The sequence below is a fragment of the Danio rerio genome, chromosome 6, assembly GCF_052040795.2.
Source record: "Danio rerio strain M-AB ecotype USA chromosome 6, GRCz13ab, whole genome shotgun sequence".
Lineage (NCBI taxonomy): Eukaryota > Metazoa > Chordata > Actinopteri > Cypriniformes > Danionidae > Danio > Danio rerio.
In genome coordinates, this window is record NC_141026.1 from 32,616,988 (window position 1) to 32,630,161 (window position 13,174).

A 13,174-nucleotide genomic window follows, 5' to 3' on the forward strand; every position below is an offset into this window, starting at 1 on the left:
GCATGTCTTTGGACTATAGGAAAAACCAGAGGAAACCCACGCAGACACCGGGAGAACATGTAAACTCCACAGTCCACACAGAAGTGCCGATTGGCCCAGCTGGGACTCAAACCAGCGACCTATTTGCTGTGATGCGACAGTGCTAACCACTTAGGCACCTGTGCAGCACACTTTTTAAAAATTATTTATTTAATTTAAATAAAATATTTTTATTTTCAAATTTTATTTACGAGGCAACGTGGTGGCACAGTAGGTAGTGCTGTCGCCTCACAGCAAGAAGGTCGCTGGTTTGAGTCCCAGCTGGGTCAGTTAGCGTTTGTGTGCGGAGTTTGCATGTTCTCCCTGCATACTCGTGGGTTTCCTTCTGGTGGTCCAGATTCCCCCACAGTCTAAAGACATCCGCTTCAGGTGAAACACATCTCACTGATCACATGGCATGGAATTGTATCTTAGTTGAAAAGTTCTTTTAGTAAAATATACAAATAAAGCTAAAGTAATGTCATTTTATAAAATCTGCATAAAATACATTGTTATTAACATGTTATGTTAATTTATGTTATTATTATTATGTTAATAACATTCTTGGTATTCAAGTCTAGAGTTAAATTCTTAAATATTTTTGGAAATCTCTTTTGCTCACATATGCATTAATGCAGTGTTACAGAATAGCTATGAACATACGTTTGAATGGTTATAGATTTAATTTTCAGCATCATTGCACAAGTCTTCAAATATGTGATCCTTTAAACATAATTGATATGCTTCCTATTTGTCCATATTTAGAAATAGTTGTCAAAATGATAATTTTTTACAACAAAGAAAACAATTTGACCTGGTTAAATTAGATCATTAAATAAATATTTTTAACACAATCTTATGGAAAACCAGCTAAAGATATGGAATTGGCACTTTGGTCTCTTGCAGTGCAGTTTTTCAGAAACTCATTTTGAAGTGTGACCGAAACTTTTTTTGTGTGTGTGTGCTTTTCTGGTTACTTATCAACTATGAAAGACCTTGCAGATAAATTTGGAAAGGATATTGGTTGCTCTCACTTTCAGCACTAGAAGCCTAATCATCTCCATAAAGTGTATATGTAGGTCTTTTTAGATATTTGGGTCAAAGTTTAGCTTAAAAATTATTAAATAAGGTAGAATGCTACTTTTCCCCCTAAAACTCTTGTGGCCACCCCTAAATGCGCTGTATTTTTGACATGCATGTGACTCGCAGAAGGAAATTCCTGCCATTGCTGAAGTCTTTATGGAGCTAAAGTGCTAAGTTAGTTCAATTCACAGAAGCCTTTGATTTGCTAGCACAGTCTTTCTCTGGATCTCTGGATGTTTATTCATCAAGGAACATTTCTGTGAGCCCTGCAGACCCTGTCACACTACAGGAATTGGTAAGAGCAGTTAATAATATACTGAAGCTTTTTACCCCCCTCGTTGATGCTCTTAAAGTTGTTCCTACTGGATCATATGATCGCAAATCCTGCCGTAAATTAACCTTTGCACCTGTTTTTCAACATTTAAGGCTTAGTGTGTTTTCATTAAGATTCATTAATTCATATCTGACAATGTAAAAATGTCTTGTATCTCTTTTTTTATGGATTTTCCTTGTTCTTCTCACCTTGTCAATAGTTTATGAGGCCAATTTGTCAGATTTGTCAGTGGTTCAACCATTTTGACAGCTCACTTCTGTTTTCTATTGTCATTTGGTTACATTGGCTCATTTGTTTATTGAACTGTTATTGTTCATTCCTTTTTCCACTTGCGTCATTCTGTTTGAAGGGGTAGTTCACAGAAGATTTAAAAAAAAATCTATAATTATTTAGCCATCTCACTTTCAAGTTCTTCTGTAAAAGGAAAATATTATGTAGAAAATGGATAATGGGTCGCTAAGGCTGTGCGATTTCAGGAATTATTTAATTGGGTTTTTTTTTTTTAATTTTTTTAATTGCGATTTTTTTTTTTTTTTTTTTATAATTTTGTACAAATTATTATTTATTTATTATTATTATTTCTTATTTAAAAAAATAATGCGATTTCGATTTGATTTGCGATTCAATTTTGTAGTCGAGCTTGAGCTCAATATTCGTTATCGTAGCTTCTTACCGCTAAAATGCAGTGAGTATCAAATTTGTTTATAATTATTTAGAATTTTTTTTCTCTAGAGCAAATAGCAGAGTTATGCCATTAGTTATCTCCTGGTGCCTTCATGGTGTTTTTTCATATGGTGTAACAGCTGCAAACAACTCTGAAATTGTACTTTGCTGTTGCTTGCTACTAAATTGAGGGTCATTGGCAATACTTTTAGTTGATTTTTTAGCAAGTCACTCCTCATATAGCCGCCTGTGGTGCTGTTTTAGGTGCTGGTTGTTGTATTTCCTTATGCTGCAGCAAAAACTCTGTGACCGCTATTACAAATGACCTGTTTGTGTTTGGTGTCTGTGACTTTGAAAGGAAAATGTTCCCATATTACCGACGTGCTGTTTTTCTTTTATATGAATTCATCTATTAATCCATGAAGTGGCGAACACCATCATCCCACTTGTCCGTGCTTTCCTGTTTGTTTGTTGTATTGTGGGCATTCCACATAGTTCGGTTTTCGCAATTCTGGTTGGGCAGAAGTGTGCCGACTCGATTGGCTAGTAAGGCACAGACAGGCGGCTTTCCGGCATTTGCTCTGGGTGGGTAAAACTATATAATATATATTTCATATCACAGCCTCTTTCGATTAGCTAATTGCAACGTTTCAAATCGTGATTTTGATTTCAATTAATTGCACAGCCTTAAGGCTGATTTATATCTCTGTGTCAAGTGCACGCGTAGGCTACGGCGCAGCCTACGCATTGACGCATATCCTTACGCTGTGGCCATCGGCGTCGCTGGCGCACACCTCTCAAAAAATTTAACTACACAACAAAACGACGCATAGCGCAAGCTCAGTGATTGGTCGGCTTGGTAGCGCTGACGAGTCTGGGTGGGGCCGAGAGGAGTGCAGGCCCGATGGAGCGATTGTTTACAAGTGTGGAGTCCCGCGAAGGAGCTCCGGATGGAAAGTTTTGTTTAGTGTTTACCTCATGGTTAAAGTTGTTGCACCTCCGCCGGTTCCTGCCTCAAAATAAGCGAGTTGGAGCCACTTGTACATTAAGGAAGCGTTCAGAAAAAACAAAACACCTGTGAAGGAACTCGACACAGGAACATAAACACCTCACTGCCAACTAGCATTTCGGAAGTGTTACTGCAGAAAAACAGAAACAGCACACAGAAGCATATGCACAGCTACGCGAGTTGCATGCGCCATGGGTCACGCCGATCACTTGACGCAGAAGTATAAACCAGGCTTTATGGGTCACCACTGACACATTCTTAGCAAAGCTCAATTAATGTGTCTAATTTGTGTGACACTTTACATTTTGCATTTTAAAATACTGATTTATTTTAACATGTGAACGTATTAACAACAGAACATCTTCACACACTGCAGTGTTTCCAACAGCATAAAATAAAGAATAAACTAAATAAATGTATGATAACTGTCGACACGTGCCGTGGCGCCGAACGGCGCATCCAGCGTGTGACGCCCTAGAGACAATCAGCATCAGCGCTGGTTTGGCATCAACTCGTCTGTGTCCAACTGCAATATTCTTCTTTCATTTTTTTGCTTTGGCAAGCATGTTGTAGGCATGTGTGGTTTCACGCGTTACCGCCCTGCAAGTTAACAAATGTGTGTTGCACCTTTAGGGGCCAATCACACCAAACAGGCTTTTCTGTTCCAAAAATGCATACCCCACCACACTGCCTTTTTTGTTGACAAGAAAAAAGAAGCGCGGTGCACATTTTTTTTAAGTCACTAGAAATCAACTGTTTCAGCTGACCCGTATTGTGCATGAGGGTTGCTGTAGATGTTGTTATGACTGTAATATTTAATAATATTGTGATATTCAGTAATACAGCTCTTGATAACTTGAAACAGCGACCACAAGTCTCCATCATTAAAAGTTCTCCCTAATCGTCTTGACAACACAAACACTGCTGTCACCTTAACGGAAACCCCGCCTCTGCTTTCATTTGATAGAAGATCGAAAAACGATGTGACTGACGTAACATGCATTTTTTCGCTCAGAGTTGACTTCTTTTTAAAATTGCGAGCACACAGCACGCAACTGCAAAAACGCAAGGTAAGCAGGGCGCATAGGCAGCGTGCAAAACACTTGCGGCCGTTAGTGAACCATTCAAAAGATGCCCCACTGAAAAAACGTGTTTGGTGATTGGCTTCTTATGCAGCCAAACTTTAAAAATAGATAAATAATATTTGTTAATCGTTTAACTGATACAATTAATCGGTTACAAACATACCCTTTCGGTTATGATTAATCTGTTATTTTGAGCATCGCTAATAGATGCGGCTCATTTACGACTAATCTTTATTTTGTGCTATTAGCTTGCCAGACTTGAAGGACGGATGTGTATTATTTGAGCCCACAGTTCTCTGCATGTTTAACTGTCAAATGTAAATCGTTAGGGAACCACAGACACTTGACTTTATTACATTAATTAAAACCCTTTTAATATGACAAGACTTTAGCTTTAAAGCTTTAGAAGGCATATCAACATCTTATGACATTTTCATGCTATAATTTTCCATCTGAGCATTATTAAACAGTCTATGTAAATGCTCTGCAAATGCCTGTAAAGAGGCAAATATTATAATGCTTAGATAAGACCTAATATAACACTGGTAATACCATTGCTTTAAAATAAAATAGATTTCCCACCTATCCAGACAATAAGTTTAAGTGAACAAGTGAATGCCATCCCTCTATAGTATTTTACTCATACTACTTGTATGCAGAAATTTTTGAGTAATTGATTTAGAATTTGGTTCTCATGGGAAAAGTCAGAATAGTACCCAATATCCCTAAAACAATCTGAGCTTACAGTACATTCCTTACCTTGGGTGCAAAGCTGGTATAACCTTCTCAAGAACCCTGTTTGTTCAAGTTGCTGTTACCTAGGATTTAGAGTTCATGAGAAGCTAATGCCGTAAACACCACTCTGTCATAATATTAGACATAGAATTCACTTCCTATCACAAAAATCTATTAATATTGTGTAGATGCAGAGATCTCACCTAAAAACATATTGTGGACTGATCTCAAAACCTTCACATTTTGTAAAATGCTTGCATTTATTCATTGATATGTTGTGCATGGAGGGTTGTCATCATATTGCAACATTGTTTTTAATTCACTGTTATTCTTAAAACTATCGTGTTTTAGTCTCAAACGTTCTCTTCAAGTACAAATGCTGCAGATAATACAAATGAATGACAAATGAACAACATATTCTAAAGCTGTGCTGTTAGCTTTTTAACATAAATGTTGTGCATATTTAGAATGAATTATGGTGCTTATAAACATTTCTCGTTCCAATTATGATTCACTGTGAGACAGGGTTTGTTTCAGAGATTGAAAATTTGTGAAAGATTGTTTTGTACCAGTTTTGGAAAAGCAGATGTTTAGTTGTCATGGTCTGGATTTCATCCAAACATGTAGGCATACATAAAGTGACAGGCATATGTTAATGATGATGAGAAAATTATTTGTTGACAAGTGTTCTGAAAGGCCTGTTTTGTAAATTGTCTGTTCCCTGAAATTAAAATAAGTCTCAAAAGGGAAAAAAGATAAACATGTAGGATGTAAACAATGAAGTACATTTATAGGAAAACACAGTTACATAAGTAAGAGATTTTTTTACCATAAGATTGGAAATTTGCGGGGTAATTAGCATTAAATGCAGTCAGATTTTCTTTTCTCTCTCTCTCTCTGTTTTTAGTGGATTGTCTCAGTACTTTTCTCTGGGATTCCTGAAGCAAACTGGCAGTGCCAGGAACAGCACAGGAATGTTGAAGCTTTGCTTGATTATCCAAATGTACTGAATTATCTTTGACAGCCTGAAGCCTGTTGGACTTGCATGATACAGCATCTGGGATAAATTTAGATTGGATTAAAGGGACCTGTGCAAGTTCACGTTGCTTTTGACTTCATGTAAGTGAAGGATGAGAGCATTCTGTGGTCTTGCTAAATTCTTAAATAATACCTCAGCACAAGGTGAGGTCATTGGAATCTCTGACACGACAGGCTCTCTGTTTAATATACTGTATAAATAATGATTTTTTCTTGAAAGTGAATGGTAGGGTGTTGTGGATGGTTGCCAGGCTATTGGCATTCTGCTGCTAACATATTTCTTGTGTTTTGCTTTATTGCTTTACCATGAATTTGTTGGGGTGTACTGGATGGTTGCTAAAGCCCTTTGTATACTTAAACATTTTGCTTAGACATGAAATAAAATATCTCCCACAGTACAAAGACATGCGGTACAGGTAAATTGGATACTGGCTAAATTGTCTGTAGCGAATGAGTGTGTATGGATGTTTCCCAGAGATGGGTTGCGTGCTGGATAAGTTGGTGGTTCATTCTGCTGTGGCGACCCCGGATTAATAAAAGGGACAAAGCTAAAAGAAAATGAATGAATGAATAAAAATAAATATAAAATAATGTATCATAAGTAATATGATACATTATATAATAATATGAGTTTTATATAAATATATTAGTTTTGTTATATAATATGATACATTATATAACAAAACTAACAAAATGGTCAAGGTGTATACAGCAGTAGTATGAATTACATGTGTGTATTTTGTGTTGGCCACTCTTTGTATAACCCTGAGTTACTTTTTTGGTGGCCATCTGTTTCTAATGAGTCTTCTGTTTTCATTACTGCAGGCTAATTTAATAGAAAGAAAGAAGAAATGCCCGCATGTGTTTAGCCTTTATCTTTACCGCAAACACAGCAGCAATTTGCTAGTGTTGTCTATGCTTTAGCTTTTTTGGGGGTAATTATTGTGATATCCTGATTGCAATAGAGAAATACTGGCAGATATCTCCATAGACTGATGGCATTTCATGCCGTTCTGCCATATAATCTCAAAATGTCAACAAATCCCCTGTTTTGTCATCCGTTTAGACATTACACTAAAGAGACATTCATATACTAGCTTAAAAGTGATGTTGGTGAAGTAGCAATGGTTTCTGCTGTTCTGACATTAGCTGCAGATGTGAATAAATAGTGGAAGAAAGTAGTTCCTCATACAAAAGGATTTTCTTTTCTTTTTTATACACATGATTATGCCGTTGAATTGTAAAACGCAAGATCACGCTCGTAGCAATGTGATGTGGCTGCATATCGTCACTGGTTGGACACTAAACGGGGTTGCACACCGGATGCGAAACTTGATGATGCACCGGGTTGCGCCATGCATCACCATGTATTTTCCAATTCAAGTCGGCGGCTGTCTGCGTTGCCCAGCTACGACTCGGGACACTGTTTATCTTTCTGCGGCACCACAGAACGCTATCTGAGCAGTTTAATTTTAAATTTCATGCAAATGTGCGTGTCTGGTATAGGGATGCAACTGTTATCTATTTTGGTTGTACAAATATAGTCTGAGGAGTAATCGCTGTTTAACGGTTATCATGAATATTATACATTAATTAATTTTAAAACTAGTAAATCACATGAAAACTCATTATATTGTAAAGTGTTATTGCTGCTCAGTAACCAATTAATACAACACGAAATAATAGTAAAAATAAACAGTCCATTTCTCTTTGGACTTAAAAATCAAAGTCAAAGGCTTCTGAACCTCTGTCTAAAGGCACTTTTGATCAACTATATTACAAAATTCTTTGGTATTTTCCCTTCGTAATTTTTTTTCTTTGGAGTAGGAATGTGAATATTTTACACAAAGTATGAATCTGATCGGACAGTCCATGTCAAGTGACTTGCATTGCACTCGTGGCATTCTTTCAGTTAGGTGTGCCTGAAATGCGTGAGCAAGTGATGTTGTGTGCATGTCACTGCCTATGTGTGTGCAAGCCATGTGCCGCCATTGGAAATAGCAAACTTGTGTGCGCAAAAGACAGAATAGGTGAACGGCCCTTAGTTAACAGCCTCGGCCATAGTTGAATTCAGCCTTTAATCCAGTGTGTATTCCCGTGAAAAAAAAAAAAAAAAAAAAAAAAAAAAAAAAATATATATATATATATATATATATATATATATATATATATATATTAAACACACACATATATATATATATATATATATATATATATATATATATATATATATATATATATATATATATTAAACACACACACATATATATATATATATATATATATATATATATATATATATATATATATATATATATATATATATATATATATATACATTTAATCTAAATCTAAAAAACAAATCTAAAACATACATGTAAATACATGATATAAAAGTTGTGGCACATCATAAACTTCAAGATGTTATTATGGTTATCATACACACACAATGTTGCCCAATGTTTTGTCACTTTATCAGAAAAGATATTGCTAAAATCAAAACAAGATACCAATCACTTCAAGTCTTTTTTTACTGGTTTTATAGTCTGTCGACTGTGCTGTAGGAAAACCCATTTGTTTGTTACTTTATTGGTTCATACAGTACATTAGGGTAAACAGAGCCCCAAGAAGCAGTAAAAAAATATTATTTTTCAAAAAAAAAGGATCAAATTCTGCTCATTCCTCTTGTACTGTACTTGCCAGAGGTTTTCATTGCATTTATTTGAAATCCTCTGTTTCAATAAACTTCAATAATCCTGTTTTACACTCCATGCATACTCCATGCAATCATCTGCTGCCTATGTTTGTTTTTCATTTATTAGTTCTTTCATAGCACGCAGACCCTAAAAGGGCAGCTATTTAATGAGCCTCTGGTAAAGCAGTTTGCCAACAATAAGATTCATCAAGTTTTCTATCAAGTCTTGACCTGCTCAGAGCAAATTTTGTGTGGACAGCCCTTCACCTACATATTGAAACCCATGAGATGAAAAGTTAATGATAGTCTTTTTTACTATAATGACTTCACTTGAGGAGTGGCAGGTGCGATAAATATAGACTTGCATTCATTAGTATTTGTTTCTGAAGAGCTTGACTTTTAACTCTGTTCATGTCTGTTCATGTTTAGAGTAAGAAGTGTAAGGAAAGGACCTTTTACCTCACTTTACTTGTTTTGAAGTTTTTTAAGACCTTTGCTCTTATCTTTTCTGAGTGCTTGTTCAATGCAAATACACACATGCGCACATTCATTGTTTAGACTGCTCCAAATTGCCAAAGGCTGCTGGGAAAATAATGGTGCTTGTTTAAGGAAACACACTGCTGTGTGTAGGCTGTCCTTAGATATGGAGGCAACCAATTGTGGTGTGATGGGAACAACACAACAGTGTTATTAACGTTCTTGGATCTGCAAGTAGATTTTTATTTATTTTTCTCATGAAATAGATTAAAGACTGTATCACAATCTAAAACACTGACTGGAAGTTATTGATTATAAGCTAAAATATACTTTTTTTTTAAGTTAATTGCAGTTTTTAAAAATATATTTATAGTTGTTTAAGGATTAAAGTTCCCAGTGGTTTATGAGGGTGTCAATGTTTTTTTTTTTTTTTTCCATGTGATGTCTTGTTTCTTGTTTAAAACAATCACTTAAATCAGTCTTTTAAAATGCGAAGATCTGCCACAGGTCTTCTAGAAGCATTTTTACTAGTAAATCTATAAATCTGAAAGTGCACCATGTTTAAAACTATTTATTCTTTAACAAAATACACTGTAAAAAATCTTACGTGCTATTTACAAAAAAAATTAGTTGTAACACTATTGCACGAATTATTTTTAAGTAAATTATTAACTTGATTTTTTTAAGCAAAAACCACTTGAATGAATCATGTGAAAATTACAAAAATTTTTGAGTGATAGATGAAGATTTTAATATTATTAGCGGAATCTGCTTTTATAATTTAAGCAAATCCACCACAATTTACTCATATCTATTTTTTTTAACAAAAACCACTTGAATGAATCATGTGAAAATTACTATTTTTTTTGAGTGATAGATGTTGAATTTAATATTATTAGCGGAATCTGCTTTTATAATATATGCAAATAAATCACCATTTACTCAAATTTACTAATGAAATTTACTCATTAATAAAATGTAAAATATATAAAGTACAATGAAATACATACACAATACATTTTTGCCAAATATCATTTTATTACACGTTCCACCGATTTTAAAAAAAAATGGTACAATATGTTAAACAAATCTATATAAAGTTTACAGCAATGTTAATCTCTGATAAAAAATTCCTTTACCCATGCCATAGAAAAAATGTTCTGTCAACTTTCTTTTGTAGGAATATTCACATTTTAGACTAAATCTGACAGAATGTGTGTATTGCATAACATATAAAACCAGTATAAAAGCTGCATCTCTAATATTAGCAACACAATCAATCAATCAATCAATGCAGTGAAATTTCCCCAAAAGGTTGTAGCAGTGAATTTGTGTCAGAAATATATGTTTCTTTGTAAGTGATTTTAATTTTGGGAATATTTGTATAAATCCAATTCAGCAATTCTAGATTTTCTAAGCTAGCCATGAGTCATGACCAAGCGGCAACCTCCCGCTCTCCCTCAGGAAGCCAATACGGAAGTAACTAAAACTGCAATTCATCTGAAATTCCGCTAGTCTTAGCCGCTCCTGGCTCCAAAACAGAGCAAATTTCAATTGAGCCCACTGTTAGAATGGCCAACTTTACAGCAGAAAAAAAGGTGTTTACAGCCTGGTACAAAAAAAGATTTTGGTTAATACAGGTAATATTACCCTTCATGACAACTGTGAGGGGGGTGAATTTTTTTATAACTCATCCGTTTCCTTTATATTAAGTTATATTTAGTTTGCATAATTAAGGGAGTGGCCACTTGAGTGACAGTTAGGTCTCGCTGGTTGCCGCACGTCACCTCTGCAGATTAGCCACTGAACTCGGCATATTTATCGTATTTCTGTGTTGTTTTATGTGGCTTTACACAGTCAACTGCCTTTTGGACTTTTTTCCTACAATTATTAGAGGGCATGGCATGCTGAGGGCACTTAATTGTGCTCACAAACCATTCACATTGCCTCCGTTTCCCATGTGAGTAAAGTTATATACTTATATACCATCTCTGTACATGTATTTGTTTTATTTAAGATCATTTATCGTTTATATTTATATTTAGAGCTGTAATGCACTCCAGAATCTGTCAGATTGATTAGCTGTAGGCTCTAGAACAGTCATCTGAAGCGTTGTCATACAGTGTTATGCTGGATTTTATCAGTAGTCTTACAGTAACTAACACAGACTATATCTGAAGTGTTTGTAAGTAATTCGCGTTTTCCTCCTGTTTAAAAACGTCATAAGAACAATGTTTAGTGGCTCAATGTGTTACAGCAGTGTTTTTAAAAGTCTAAACACTTTATTGATATAGTGTACAACCAAGCACAAGTGGTCAGAATACAAACGAGTCACAGGTGATAAAGTATTAAGCATTTCTCCCAAAGTAAAGTGTGTCTGAACCAGGTCCAAGCTAAATGCTAGCAGGTGTCTGTAGCTCCGCTCACTCTCCGCCTCTTTGCCCTTGTTTGGTATCCCGCCGTGAGTGTGATGACGCGTGACCAAAATGGCGACGGTTGGCCGCGCCTACTTGTGGCTTCTTTTGCGCTCTTCAGAAACCTATGGGTGATGTCACGGATACTACGTCCATATATTTTACAGTCTATGGTCATGACTCACTCATCCTCCAAGACAATGCAGAAGTCCTCATGGTTGGTCATTCCTCTGGCAAACAGCAATTCTCTGTGCAATCCCACACTGTAAAATAAACATTAAGTTTATTATTATGAAATTATGCAGTTGTACATTTCAAATGTTTAAGGTTTACTAAAACACATTAAGGAAATATATTAAGGAAACAAACCATTTCTTTGTATCTCTGTGAACACGTAATTCTATAAAATGTTTGAGTAGACCTTGCTGACTGAAACAAGTGCACAAGTATTTTGACTTATAATGGACAGGGTCTTTTTAAAATGTATTCTAGTGTACAAAGATATAAATTTATAAAAACAAACCATGTTTATACAAGGAATAGTGCATTCAACAATGTAGTGCTTGAGCTATATTTTTGTTTTTGTAAACATGCAAAAATATAAAATGCAGTTTTCTGAAGTCCATTAATATCTTAACACTTCTAGATATCTAAACAATATCTAGACACTTACATTGCACTCATGGATGAGCTCTTCCTCTTATTCATAGAGATAGACCAGCAACAGAGGACGACATCTCTCATCTCCTCCTTGATTTAATGTGAGGTCTGATGCAAAAAAAGTGTAGAAAGTAGTAATATTGCCTAATAATAATAATAATAATAATAATAATAATGCACAAATAACATTATTAAAAATACCTGCTGTTTGGCACCCATTCTCTTTATCAAAATCTGCCCGAATGAACCACTCCTCTTCAGTGGGAAAATACTGTGAACATTTTCTTCATTAATCTGAAAAATTAAGCAAACACATGTTAGTATTTATATACAGTATTATATATAAACACAGTTCATTACATTGCATTATCAATGCTGTAAAAGGAAAACCCCATGAATAGCTATAGATAACTTAGCTTAGCTTAGACTTACCACTTAACAAGCTCACTGTTGTTCGTCCACCCTGTTTAACTGTTGCCTGATCACTGCTGTTAAATATTAAAATGAAAATAATTTGTTCAATTTCATTATATAATTCAGAATGAACATTAAAGCAAATCAATTTCAAATAGGAATGGGTGGTTAAAAATACCCATGTATCCCTTTACACATCATATGGCAAAAACTAAGCTCCTGAACAAGCTTGAACAGCATTTGTCTTTCTTGAAAGAGCTTAGGCTATTTAAGACAAAAAAAATGATAAACTGTTAATGCTTACCTTTTAACATGCTCGCTGTAAATCTGCTCCTTCAAAATGTCGTCTGATCACTGCCGTTGTTGAGGTTCAAATGCAAACATCTCAATTAAATCCACAAAATTGAGTAAATTTTCTTAAAATAAAGGTGAAGCCATCTTTCCTCAATTTTATTAGCTTAATTGGTTTCTCAAAGTAAGCCTAATAATTACACTGGTTTGCTTAAAAAAATAAGTGAAATTGAAATCTTAGTTATATTAGCGACATCC

General features: G+C 35.0%; 1 protein-coding gene across 12 annotated transcripts in view; it reads left to right on the forward strand.

The window, feature by feature from the left end:
- shroom2a (shroom family member 2a) overlaps positions 1–13,174 on the forward strand; it is an 85,471-nt gene that overhangs the window by 7,167 nt on the left and 65,130 nt on the right. For 2 of the 12 annotated variants that reach the window (XM_087257373.1, XM_087257378.1), the window contains exon 1: positions 1,051–1,396. The exons of 8 other annotated variants lie outside the window; for them this stretch is intronic. The gene's annotated coding sequence lies outside the window, so the exon portion shown is untranslated. Of the gene's footprint in view, positions 1–927; positions 1,397–13,174 lie in introns of those variants that run through there. 2 more of the 12 variants (XM_087257390.1, XM_087257383.1) reach the window with 2 other exon arrangements.